The sequence below is a fragment of the Mus caroli genome, chromosome 18 (assembly GCF_900094665.2).
Source record: "Mus caroli chromosome 18, CAROLI_EIJ_v1.1, whole genome shotgun sequence".
Classification (NCBI taxonomy): Eukaryota; Metazoa; Chordata; class Mammalia; order Rodentia; family Muridae; genus Mus; species Mus caroli.
The window spans coordinates 52,408,932-52,421,583 of NC_034587.1; positions in this window are offsets into that span (position 1 = coordinate 52,408,932).

A 12,652-nucleotide genomic window follows, 5' to 3' on the forward strand; every position below is an offset into this window, starting at 1 on the left:
TGTAAATCTAGTCTACACATGCCTCACGATTTCAGCTAATTAGAAAGACATTTGCAGTGATGTGTTGCAATTGTTCAGGGCTATTCTTCAAAGTGCTTAACCTGTGTTCATGGTTTCTTCAGTACAACTCCTCTTTCAGATTAGTTATTCGTTTGAGAGCTGGCATATTAAATTCAAAAATAAATGTAAAAAGCTGGAGGGAAAGAGATTTTTTTCCTCCCTAGAAAATTATAGCTATTAGTGATCCTTGGCCACAGCAGTTTCACCTTCTGCACCCACTCTCCACCCCACTTCTGCCTAAGGTGTTTTAATTTGATCTTTGTTCTACACACTGCTCAAACAATGAAGCCCTCTAGTGATAGCAATAATCGGGATAAAAAGGAAAGGAATCTGCAGGCAGACTAAGCTCTGACTGTCCTTGTATCTGACTGAAGAAAAGAAATGCAGATCAAAGTGCACTGCTAATCCTTTGTGTTTTCTTTCCTTTGAAATGCACCTTTACAAGAAAGACACCCATGTCTTATAGGTATTATTTTTAGATAAAACATTTGTTTGGAATTATAACTGTTCAAACAAACCCTATTGCCCTATGCCGGAAAAATAATTTGCTGTCAAGCTAGGTTCATTTAAATAGAGCATTCTGATACAAAAGATTGCTTTTCTTAAAAAAAGATATTACAAATACTTGTAGTCTACATGTTATAAAAACAAAAGACAATATGGCCCTATTCCTTTCAAATCAACACTTGAAAGTCTAGAAAAATCTGTTCCTAAAAGCTGTAGGATATGAACCAAACCCTTAGCACCAGACAGGGGATACCTCTTCACAAGTTGTTGGTGATGGAGACCCCTGAGTCTGCAAAATAATATAGACTTTTGTTGTTCCTCTTAATTGGCCACAAATAAGATGAAAGAGTCTATTATAGAAAACAAGACATACCACTAGATCTGATGCACAGAACGCAATCTGGATCTGAGCTGGAAGCGTCCTCACTGCCTACTCGCTGTCAGTGTATTGGGAGTTGCTGTGCAGCGTGTTGGGAGAGAAAAGGATGAGCAATGTTCACCAGCTCTGAGTATTAAGGTCTACCAATCCAATATTCTAAACAAGACTGACCATTTGCACAACGGTGTCACTAATAGTACAAGAATAACCAAGTGTTCTCTATTGGTTTTGAGACCTGCTCCACAAGAGAGAAGCCATGCCTGGTACTATCAACATGGTAAAAAGAGAAATGTCAAAAAGGGAGTTACAAGTCCTAATTGAGTGCTGTTATTTAGCTAAACTGATTTAACTTGAGCTGCCTTCAAGATATTTATGTTTATACCCATACATAATCATTATTTTCAGCCTTAATCAGAAAACTTTTCTTTATTTCAGTGAACAGTGGTGAATGCATTGGTTCATGACTATACAAAGTACTGAGATGAAGTGACCGATGAGTGTTTCGCTGCAAACAAGACATATACACAACTCCCTAGAAGGCTTAAGGCACATTATGGAAGAGAGTGGGAAAATGTAAGACCTGGAAGATGTGGAGAAGGGCTACGACGTGTCATCTTCATGGCAAGACACAGTCTTTGTAGTCATGAACTCAAAACCTCTGTGGGTGACTTCAATGGGTCTACAGAAAAAAAAATGGGCTTGTCCATGTTGAGGGATGGATGGAGGAGGGACCCAATGGGTCCCTATTTGCTACTGATAGATTTAGGGAGAAGAGAAATCATTGTCTTCAGTTGTGTAGATACTGACAAGCCCACTAGGATCCAATGACCACATAGATATTGCTGGTTATTCTAAATGGGTGGCAAAACGAACCCAAAAGTCATGATTCCAGGAAAGGGACCAGTAAGGAATGGGAGTGAGTCAGTTGATAAGCCTAAAGGGGAGATAGGAGAGGATGCGGAGAGAATTCAGAATACACACACACACACACACACACAATCTTTAAAGACCAAAATCAAGCATATAAAACATAATATCTCAGAAAGCTGGAGCATTAGAAAAACAATGACCATGTTCTCATCTCTCTTCACTTCTCTAGTCTCTCTGAATCAACAGGCCAGCCTGAGTAGCATTTACATCCATGACTGCATAACTATGAGAAGGAATTCTGCTGCCTCAGCTCTTTTCTTGAAGCAAGCGGCTTTATGGCCACCGTGATCACCAATAGTGACCCCCCTCTCCTATCTGTTGCTCTGTTTTCTCCTGTGCTGCTTCTGTGTCAGTGCTTAGGTTTCAAAAATAGTGATCTGAACATCATTAACCTAGAAAGCATCTGGCCTTCATCTCCTCCATTGGTGGGATGTTGAAGAAACCCCAGAGTGTTGCTAAAATAATTTCATGGGCTACAGAAGAAACAGCACACCTTTCACCTAAGGCAGTAGAGCAGAGAGCCTCTATGAGTGTTTTAGGTGACTCTGTTACAAAACATGGAAAATGGAGGTTGGGAAGTTCTCCCTCTACCCTGTAAATGGTTCTGCAGTCTGAACGATAGTATTATCACGTAGAAGGAGGAATCAGGACTTAAGTAGAAAATATGAGTGTGAAGGTACCAAGAATAGAAGACAGTGATGAGTTACCATTCCATTGGGTGCTTAGGGTTCAGTGAAGACTCAAATTTGTTGGGAGAGGATAAGGTGTGAGTGAGTATGCCTTGTTGACAGCACATGGCCATGTCAAGGAACTCAATGCCTCAGAAGCCAAGGACTTGCCCAGGCCATATTTAGAGGAATGCCAATGCTCTCTCCTGATCCAAGTACAAGTATTTGTTACAGGATTGATCTTTAAATACAATGGGTGAATGCAAAAAACTTTCAACTGCAGCTTTCTCCTCTTGGATGACTACAACCTGAGAGTGCTTCCCTACTGAGACCTCTAACCCAAATTAGCTAGCTCCTCTTCCTCATCCATGCTGCCTATAATAAACACACTCAGTTCTTGCCAGCTGTTGCATCTCCATCATAGCAGGTAGCCCACCTGTTCCCAGCTTTTCAGTATGTGTGTCTGCCACAGTTAGTCATTCTCTGCTGCCCTTACTATATCAATATTTAAGCTTTAAATGTTGTGGCAGAAATTCTCCCAGGTTGTAGAATAAAATTATGGGAAGAGTCATGATGAAATACATTTTCATAGAGCCCCCACCCATGCAACATTCTTGACCAAAAAGAATCAAGTCTGAACTTGGTCAAAAAAAAAAAAAAAAAAAAAAAAAAAAAAAAAAAAAAAAAAATCAAGTAATACCTTGTAGATCTCAGGATGATTTTAGANAAAAATAAAGTAATACCTTGTAGATCTCAGGATGATTTTAGAGGAAAGAACGAGAAAAGAAAATAACAGGCAATATAAGATAGTGGTGTGTTGGTTATACTTTTGTCAAGTTAACACAAATTAGGATCTTATGGGAGGAGGGAATCTCAGTTAAGAGAACGGCCACCATTAAATTGGTCTGTGAGCATGTTTGTGGGACATTTATAAATTAATGATTGATGTGGGAGGCCCAGCCTCTTTTTTGGTACTGCCACCCCTAGGAATGTGGTCCCAGATCCCATGAACACACCTGTCCAAGAGCTATCTGGATTTCCAAAAGAAAGACAGACCCCCCCCACCCCACCCCCACACATGCACACATGCACACATGCACATGCACACTCGAGCACACCAGTTAATTTTAATATGCTTTGACTTAATGGCTGGGCACTTCTAATCCTTCCCTCCTTCCCACAGCTAGCAAACACTCTCCTCTAGTATTCTGAAGTTACATTCTTTAAAATCTATATTTTAACTCTGCTACCACAAACCCATTCTGGGAAAAGGCCAGTAGAGCAACTTACCGAAATTCTTACATGGCTGGTCTGTCCTACGTCCCTCTCATGGCGATTGATTCTCTTCCTTCCTTTCCTCTCTCTCCCTCACCCAGGAATCCTAAAAGTCCCACCTCTGTCTGTTCTGCCCAACCATTAACTACTGGCATCTTTATTTACCAATCAGAGCCAACTGGGGCCAGGTTCCCTCAGTGTCTTACCTGCAGACATTTGTGTAAGCAGTTTTGGGAACCAAAATTAGCATTATAATGCAAGCAGTATTAGGCCAAACCTAATTCAGTCCTGAGTTGTATAAAACTGCCCCTGAGCAAGCCATTGGGAGCAAGCCAATAAGCATGTTCCTCCATGACTCTTACCTCAAGTTCCTGCCTTGAGTTCTGGTCCTGATTTTCAGTCAGTCATGGTGGACTGTCAAAAAAACAATCAACCTTCCCATGTTGCTTTTGGTTAGAGTGTTTATGATGGTAAGAAAAAGCAAGTTAGGATAAGAGTGAAGAAATCAGAAAAGTGTAACTTGCAAGAATGTAGAAAGCACTACAATTTTAGTTTATAAACAAATAAATCACTGAGGCAGAAAAAGAAGGGCAGAAAGGAAACCCTGAGGATTAAAAGAAACATGAAAAATGAATAAATTACAATATATGGACATTATTCATAGTTTGAGTCAAATACAGTCTATAATAATTTATGGATAGTCAAAACATTAAACCATTGACCAGATCTACAACAACCTTAAAAGATTCTTTTAGTTGTACTGTAGCTAATTGACTGTAGTTTGGTATTTGATCTGAGGATTTGTGCCTAGTATTGTTGCATCTTGTTAGTCTATGTTTGTTGGATAACACTGGGACACCCACTCTTTTCTAAAAGGAAAAGGAGGTTCAATGGATCTGGAGGAGAGAGGAATAGGGGAATTTGGGGGAATGGAGGGGAGGAGAAGTTGGTGGGGGCCCAGGGGTAATGGAGGGAAGGGAAGCTGCTGCTGGAATGTACTGTATGAGCAAAGAATACATTAAAATAAAAACAACAAAGTGCTTGTCTGTTAGGAATCCATATGGACCTTTATGATGGGAAGTAGAAATCTAAGATTTGCTTAAAATGAGTTAGTGGTGATAATGGTCGGAATAGGGCAAGGGTAAGTGATGCTGAGACAAGAGTAGCTATGAACTGATGGATGGGTAAAAGGCATACAGGCTCTCACAAAACTGGCCTTGTCTATATGACTTTCCACTCACACAAAGTCTCTCTCTGTGTATGTGCTCATACATGCCTATGTGATATGTGCATACATGTCTCTGTGTGTGTGTATATATGTGTGTGTGTGTGTGTAAGGTATGAAAAAATACTGTAATGATTGAACCTTTATCATTTATTTGCCCCATTCTTCTCTGAACACTGAAGTCATGCAGGCATGAGCCTTGACACTTAGGTATTAGGAAACTTAGGTTTTCAGAACTATGCTTAGCATATGGAACATGCTTCTCAAATTTCCTCATGACACATTAAAACACAACAGACCTAGGAGCAATTCCATCCACATTCTACCAGCTTTAAACAGCTCAGCTACTTTTGCACAACCCAAAGACCTGGGGATAGTCCATCACACTCGTGGCTCCTCCAAGCCCCTCATTTAGTTCATTATCATGACATCTCTCCAATACTTATCACAATAAAATCGAACCCATCCTCTTTGTCTCCTCCACAGTCTTGGATGCCCTGTCTCTTATAGACCAGTATTTTATGTTTCTTATTCTTATTTGCATTAAATACTGCTTTTGACATGATGACATTTTACAAAAAAAACGAACTGTTTTTAAAAAATTCAACACAGAATATTCTCTCTAGTTAGAATAAAAAAATGTAAGAACCAAGAATACTCTATCCTACAAGGCCATATTCACCTCTCAGTTACAGCTGTCACTCACTCAGGGCTAGCTCAAGACTTGCTGTTACATTGAAACACCAAGTTCACTCATGTCAGGGAACATTTACCCTGTGCTGTTTCTAAAGCTAGCTATTTTTTTCTCTCCTTATTTTCATGTTCAATGTCCAAAATGTCTTGTTTTTCTCTGCATACTTGCCCTAAGAGTAACTATCATTTCTGACTTTGTATATCTTTTGATTTATAACCTAGTGCCTCTTACAAACCCATGAGTTCCAGGAGAGTTTTGTGAGTTAGTTTAGTACATCAATGCTCAATTTTATCTAGCAGAGATTGATTATATATTTGTGGAATAAAAAAATTAAAAGATGGGCAAATGTAATTTGATACCATTTCAAGTTTCAGAAAGGACATTATTTGGAATGCTAGATACCTAACTGTTCATGTCTGTGGTAGTTTGAATGAGATGTGCCACACATACCCTGCCACCCCCACAGTCTAGCATAGTCTAGGGTGCTGAGATACTTGGTCTCAGGTTGGTGGAAGTATTGCTGTGTAACCAGGGGTGGAATTTGAAGTTTCAAAGGCCACATGCCTTTTCCAGTTTGCATTCTCTGCTTCTTGCTTTGCAGTGTAAAATGTGAGTTCTCAGTTTACTGCCCTAGCTACTATGTCTGAGTCCTGCCGTTCTCCTTCACAGTAACAGAGAAGATCTCCTCTCCCTCTCTAACCATCAGCCCGAACAAACACTTCAACCTGTAAATTGTCTTGGTTATGGTGTTTTAGCATAGCATATAAACCTAAGGCAACACTCATTTGAAATGTGGCAAACATTTCAAGGAAAAACTTTAATTGGTCTCCGGAATTGTCCACCACCCACCGTAACCTACTGACTCTCAATTTAATAACCAAGTTTGAGTATGCCAAGATAGAAATTGAAATCATATTCCCCTGTTTAGCCTAAAATTCTCATTCTTGCCTCAAGGAAATAGTTATTAGAGAAGCAATGCTAAAAGCATTTTTTGAAGTTTAATAATCTGCCATTTCTCAAATTTTGTGCAAAAGACACCATAAGGTAAATGGGAAGTGCTGATTTCTTCACCTTAGGTCATTTCATATGTGTTATTTAAATATGTGCCCTGAGTATAACTTCATCTCTATTCTGAAAATCAGACTCACAGATTTTCACCTTAAGCAGAAGCAAGCCTCTGCAAATGTGGGTGCAGCAAAGACCATTGCATGAGCCAACTGAGTTGTCACTGTGGGATTCTTGCTTTAATTCTCCCAGATATTTCAAAGCTCTCAACAGGTGTATAAGTGACTTGCACAAATGACCTGATGTCTGATGCCCATCCTAAGCAAAAATGTCAAACTTCTAAAGAGTCAGTGACTTATAACTAGACACTGGAAGCATTAAAAACTAGAAAGGGTTTTGGGGGCAGCTTTAACTCAGATACATTGGGGAGAACAAGCAACGATTGCCTGTAAAGTTTAAGTTCCAAATGCAATATATTTTCCTATGTATTTTATTTTACTTTAGTCAGGTTTTTATTATGTTGCCCAGTCTTGTCTTGCACACATGACTCTTACAAGGAGCTGAGATTTCAGGCATATACCATTCTGCCAGGCTTCTGTCTCTTCTTAATCCATCCTATTTGTTCAAGGCCAATGGTTTATCCTTGAACGCACATAATTAAGCAATCCGTTTTAATATTCCAGACCAGGCAAGTGAGATGCTTTGGGAACTAACTACTCAGCTGATTGTAATGTATTGCCCATCTCCTGTTCAGGGCCTTTCTCAGGTACATAACTAAGAGGATTGCAAATTTCCCACTCGTACAGATATTTGCAGATACAATTACATATTGGGAAAACTTTCAGCAGTGTGTAAACTGATTGATGTTCTTTGAGTCTAATGCACCTTAAGATGTCTAAAAGAGCTGAAACTTATCTCCCTCAACTCACACAACTAAATAAATGGGAGAAAAAGAGAATATTATACACAAAGGTTTTAAACATGCATTGGTAATTATGCCCTCAAATTTGAGCATCCAGGCCCATGGGGACATTGATCTACAACTTCAGCCTCTCTACAGGAAACGGGGAACCTTCCTACTTTGAATGTCCTTTGTTTTACAGCTCACCTGTGACCTCTGGAGTCCTCTGATTATAGCCACAGCTAAGAGAGAGCAAAGAGCAGGAAGGTGAGCTATGGATTTGATGACAGACGAGAAGAAGGAAGGGGGAGATCCCCTTGAGCTTCGACCTCACTGGGAAGTGACTTATCTTTCAGCATGAATATGTATTCCCATAAAATGGGTTTGCATCAGTACTGAAGAGAGGAGGGGAGTGAGTTCTTTAGGCCAGTGCACTTGGTTGTGAAATTATGCATTGAAGTCCACCAGTTTCAGTAATTTTTATGAACCCATGGAAGAAAATATATTACTTTCAGGTATTACTGTTTTCTGAAGTGACAGATATCAGATCCTTAGCGAACAATTACTGAGTTCATAACAAAGGAATGTTTGAACCAAGAAAGTCTGCTTTAAGGAAAGGATTTAGGGGCTACAGAGATGGCTCAGCAGTTAAGAGCCAGGACTGTTCTTCTAGAGAGACTGGACTTGGTTCCCAGCACCACATGGTGACTAACAACCTGTCTGTAACTCTAGTTATGACACTCTGGCTTCCACAGGCACTGCACACATGTGGTAAACAGAAATATATGCAGGAAAATACCCTCACACATAAAAGAAAATAAATAAAATAAACTATTAAAAACATTAAAAAGAAAGTAAAAGAAAGGGTCTACCAGATTGTAGACTACCAACAAATTATGTAATAGATCAAGTAATGTAGTAAATAATATACATGCTGTTTCCCATGTACAAAAGTATATAACTCAGTTTCTGGCTTCTTTCAAATATTAGTGTGTTGATCTTTCATACAACTGAATCTCTATATAATTTCAGTACTCACTGGTTATATTTTATTTCCTTTCTACTGTTATAAACATAATTTACCTACTCTGTTTTTTCCTTCTATTGTGCATTTACAAAAACATTGCCATGTAGTCACATCTTGGTCATTTTTCTGACTCTAATTTGTCTTGTATGCTCCACTGGCTTCCTGCCATACAGCATTCTAAATTCTGTTTTCTTGTAGAATTAGGTTAAGAAACTCCAGGTCAAATGCATTAAGTAAGTGACTCTGCAAGGGCCACAAATTTGTTACTGTCCTGCTAAGCAACAGCATGAAAAGACATTCATTACCTTGTGCTAATTTCTAAACCAAACAGTGACTGGTAGAGGGGTGAGAAAGACTCTCACTATGTAGTTTGGGATGGTCTCAAACCAACCTCCTGCCTCTGTCTCTAAAATGATGGGATTATCGGTGTATGCCACCATGCCTGGCACTACAATATCATGTCCTATTTTGTTAAATCTCATTCTGTGCATGTGTATGTAAACATGGGCACATACATACCATGCTACACATTTGGAGGTCAGAGGAAATGAGTCAGTGGTCAGTTGGTCAGATTTTTCTCTCCATCTTATCTGATACAGGGCTTCTCTTGTTTCTGCCATGCTTTGTACCCCGGGCTAGCTGGCTTGCAATTGTACAAGTGTTCTCCTGTCTTCATTGTCCGTTTCACCATAGGAGTTCTGGGATCACAGAGGAACATCCCCCACATCTGGCTCTGTATGTGGATTTCAGGGAATGAACTCAGGTTGCTAAATTTTCATGATCAGCACCTTTGACCACTTAGACATTTTACTGGCCTGAGACTGCATGTTTTTGAATAAATTATATTCATGTAGAAAAGCAGATGACTATACAAACATATGTAAATATTTTAAAGGCAAAATGACAATTAATTTCTAGTACTTTCATTACTTTTCAAAAACAAAGCAAATAATGAAAAAACTATAAGCTGTTGGTTTAAGTGTGTTTTAGGTGTTCTAGTTTATTTCACCATGATCTAAGAAATCGAATACTATAGTCATTTGAAATAAACATGGAGCATATCAATGTAATACAAGGCAGCTAAACTATGAAACAGATATGCTTTTATAACAACTATATTGAAATAAAAACTACATCGAATAAAATGATCTCTGCAGACCATTAGACAGTATTAGATTATTTCTCCACTTACAATGCAGACTTTTTAAAAAATTAATATTAAGATAACCAGCATTCCTGGATGAAAGTAATTAGGTGGCCTCTTTGAGATGAAGCAGGTTGTGGAACTGTTCACTGCTACGCAGATACAAATCTAATAAGGTTACTGCTAGGAATGTCTGTAGATATTCTAGTAGAACATTAATGTAAAGGGATCCATACTGCACAGGAGCACCCAGTAACAAAGAAATCGGGCTTCCTGTCTGATTTTTTTTAAGATGGGAAATACAGCTCCTAATATTTGTGAAACACTGTTTTCCCAAGCAATTTGGAAGAGAAAATCCATGCTTTAGAACAGGATTCTATTGGCAAGCACAGTTGAAAACTGGACAAGAGACTTATAAGCAACAACAACAAAGCCTGGCAGTGTTAGCTGTTACCAAGAGCATGACACAACCGGCAGTCTCCCAGACTTTGCATGTGAGAGGGATTACCTAAACTTATCCGTCTACTATACTTCAGTAATTCTACTCCATGGTACATGCAATTCTGTACATGCATGAAGTAATAAACATGTATAATGAGCTCCACAGAAACACTCCTTGAACTAAACCTGAGAACGTATGGTAAATCACACAATAAACCAATATTTGTCTTTGAAAAAGAAACTTCTAGAGTATAAAAGAATGTCATAACACAGGACAAAAGAGCTAGAAGAGAGGAATATACTCTCCCGATTCCATGTAGACACAGGTAAGAAATGACTGCAAATAACTTTTGTATCCTCAATCAGGAGTGTTAGGACTCTGCGCGTAGTCATCAGAAAAATGGGAAGTAACCACAGTTTCTGGCCTTTTTAAAATCTTGGTGGTGTTTGCTCAAGAGTGTTTATGTTATGGAATCACACCGATCTGCATAGTCATGAGTCTATAACTTTATTTGAACTTGTAGTTTATTACAAATTACACTTCAACATAATGAGCTGGAATTTACCATGTGAAATTAAAACTAGCTTTTTGGGGGCTAGGGAGGTAACTCAGTAGTTAAAAATGCAATTGTGGATGCCAAGAAGTGCTTGCGGACAGGAGCCTGATACAGCTGTCTCCTGAGAGGCTCTGCCAGATCTTGACCAATACAGATGGAAAGGCTCCCAGCCAACCATTGGACTGAGCACAGGGACCCCAGTGGAAGAGTTAGGGGAAGGTCTGAAGGAGCTGAGGGGCCTTATCTGGCATCAATGAGAGGGAAGGCTCTTGGTCCTGTGAAAGCTTGATGCCCCAGTATAGAGGAATGCTAGGGCAGTGAGATGGGAGTGAGTTGGTGGGGGGGGGGGGTTGGGGAAATGGAATAGGGAGTTTGACTCTCATAGAAGCAGGGTAAGGGAGGATGCAATAGGGGGTTTGCAGAGGGGAAACCGGGAAAGGGAATAGCAATTGAAATGTAAATAAATAAAATATCCAATAAAAAATGCTTGCTGGGAAGTGTCAAGATCAGAGTTCAGATGGCAGAACCCTCATAAATGCTAGGTGGGAGTGGCTATCAGACTGCAATTGCAGCCTTAGAAGATGGAGGCAAGAACTCCCTTGAAGAAGTCAGCAAGTGAGACTAGGCAAGTTAGTAAGCCCTGAACTTGAGTGAAAGTCACTGCCTCAGTGACTAGCATGAGGATTGTGGACGCGTTCCTGAATCAACCTGGTCCTCCTCATGCAAATCAGACACATGTACACCCAAGCACACCCTCATACATATGTGTACCCCTATAAATGCACACACACATTAAAATAAATAAAATAAAATCAATAAAACTCTTCTTTTGAGACTATAATAATGTCATCTTGCTACCCTCTAGAATCAACAGAGAGTTAGGCCTCTGTGTTTGATTGGCTACATTCCCTGAGGTAGGAGGACCTCCACACTGTGGGCGGTACCACTCCCTGGTACAAGGATCGTGAAATAGATAAATGGAGAAAGCAAACTGAAAATCTATTCTACAAGTCTTTACTTTCTGACTGTGGATGGGACACGATCGGCCTCCACAAGCCCTTGCTGCCTCGATTCTCCCACCGGAATAGACGGTATCATGATAGATAGCCTTGAACTGTAAGCCTTCATAAGCCCTTTCCGGAGTAAGTTGCTTTGACTGGGGTGTTTTATCCCAGCACAGTAAAGGAAGTTAGGACCGACCTTAGAACAGCAGCTCTGTGGGATTAGAGCCCACTCTGTGTTTTTACTGCCAGGCTGCTAGGCACAAAAATTCAACCAGCTTTTGGTATACTGAGACACATTCTTAACTATAAAAGTCTTGGGTGAAAAAAATCATAAAGTTGTTATCAAATTGTTGAAAAAGTAAGGCTCAATAGTATCTGAATTGGCCTCTTTTTGCAGAAAGCCTCTAGCCTGGGTACCTGCACTGGCTACATCTCACAGTCTGCCCTCAAGTCCTCCACCCTTTTACTAACTTTGTGATCCATTTTTGGTTTACCTCTTTCTGAATGTTTGCATTTTCTTTCTAGTGTGTGTACATGTTTGTGTGAGAGTGTGTGGCTATGTGGATGTGTATGTCTAGGCCAGAGGATAATCTATAATATCTCCCTCAGTTGCTATCTACCTTGTTGTTGTTTTGAGATAGCATTTTTCACTGTTCTAGAGCTCACTGAGAAGGCTGAGCTGGCTAGCCAGTGACTCTCATGGATTCCCACATGTGCATCGCTAGGCCTGGCTTATTTTTTAATTACAAGTTCTGGGGTATCCCACCCTTGTCCTCATGCTTGCATAGCATATATTTGGCTGATTGAGGCATCTCTATGTCTTCCACTTTGTCTT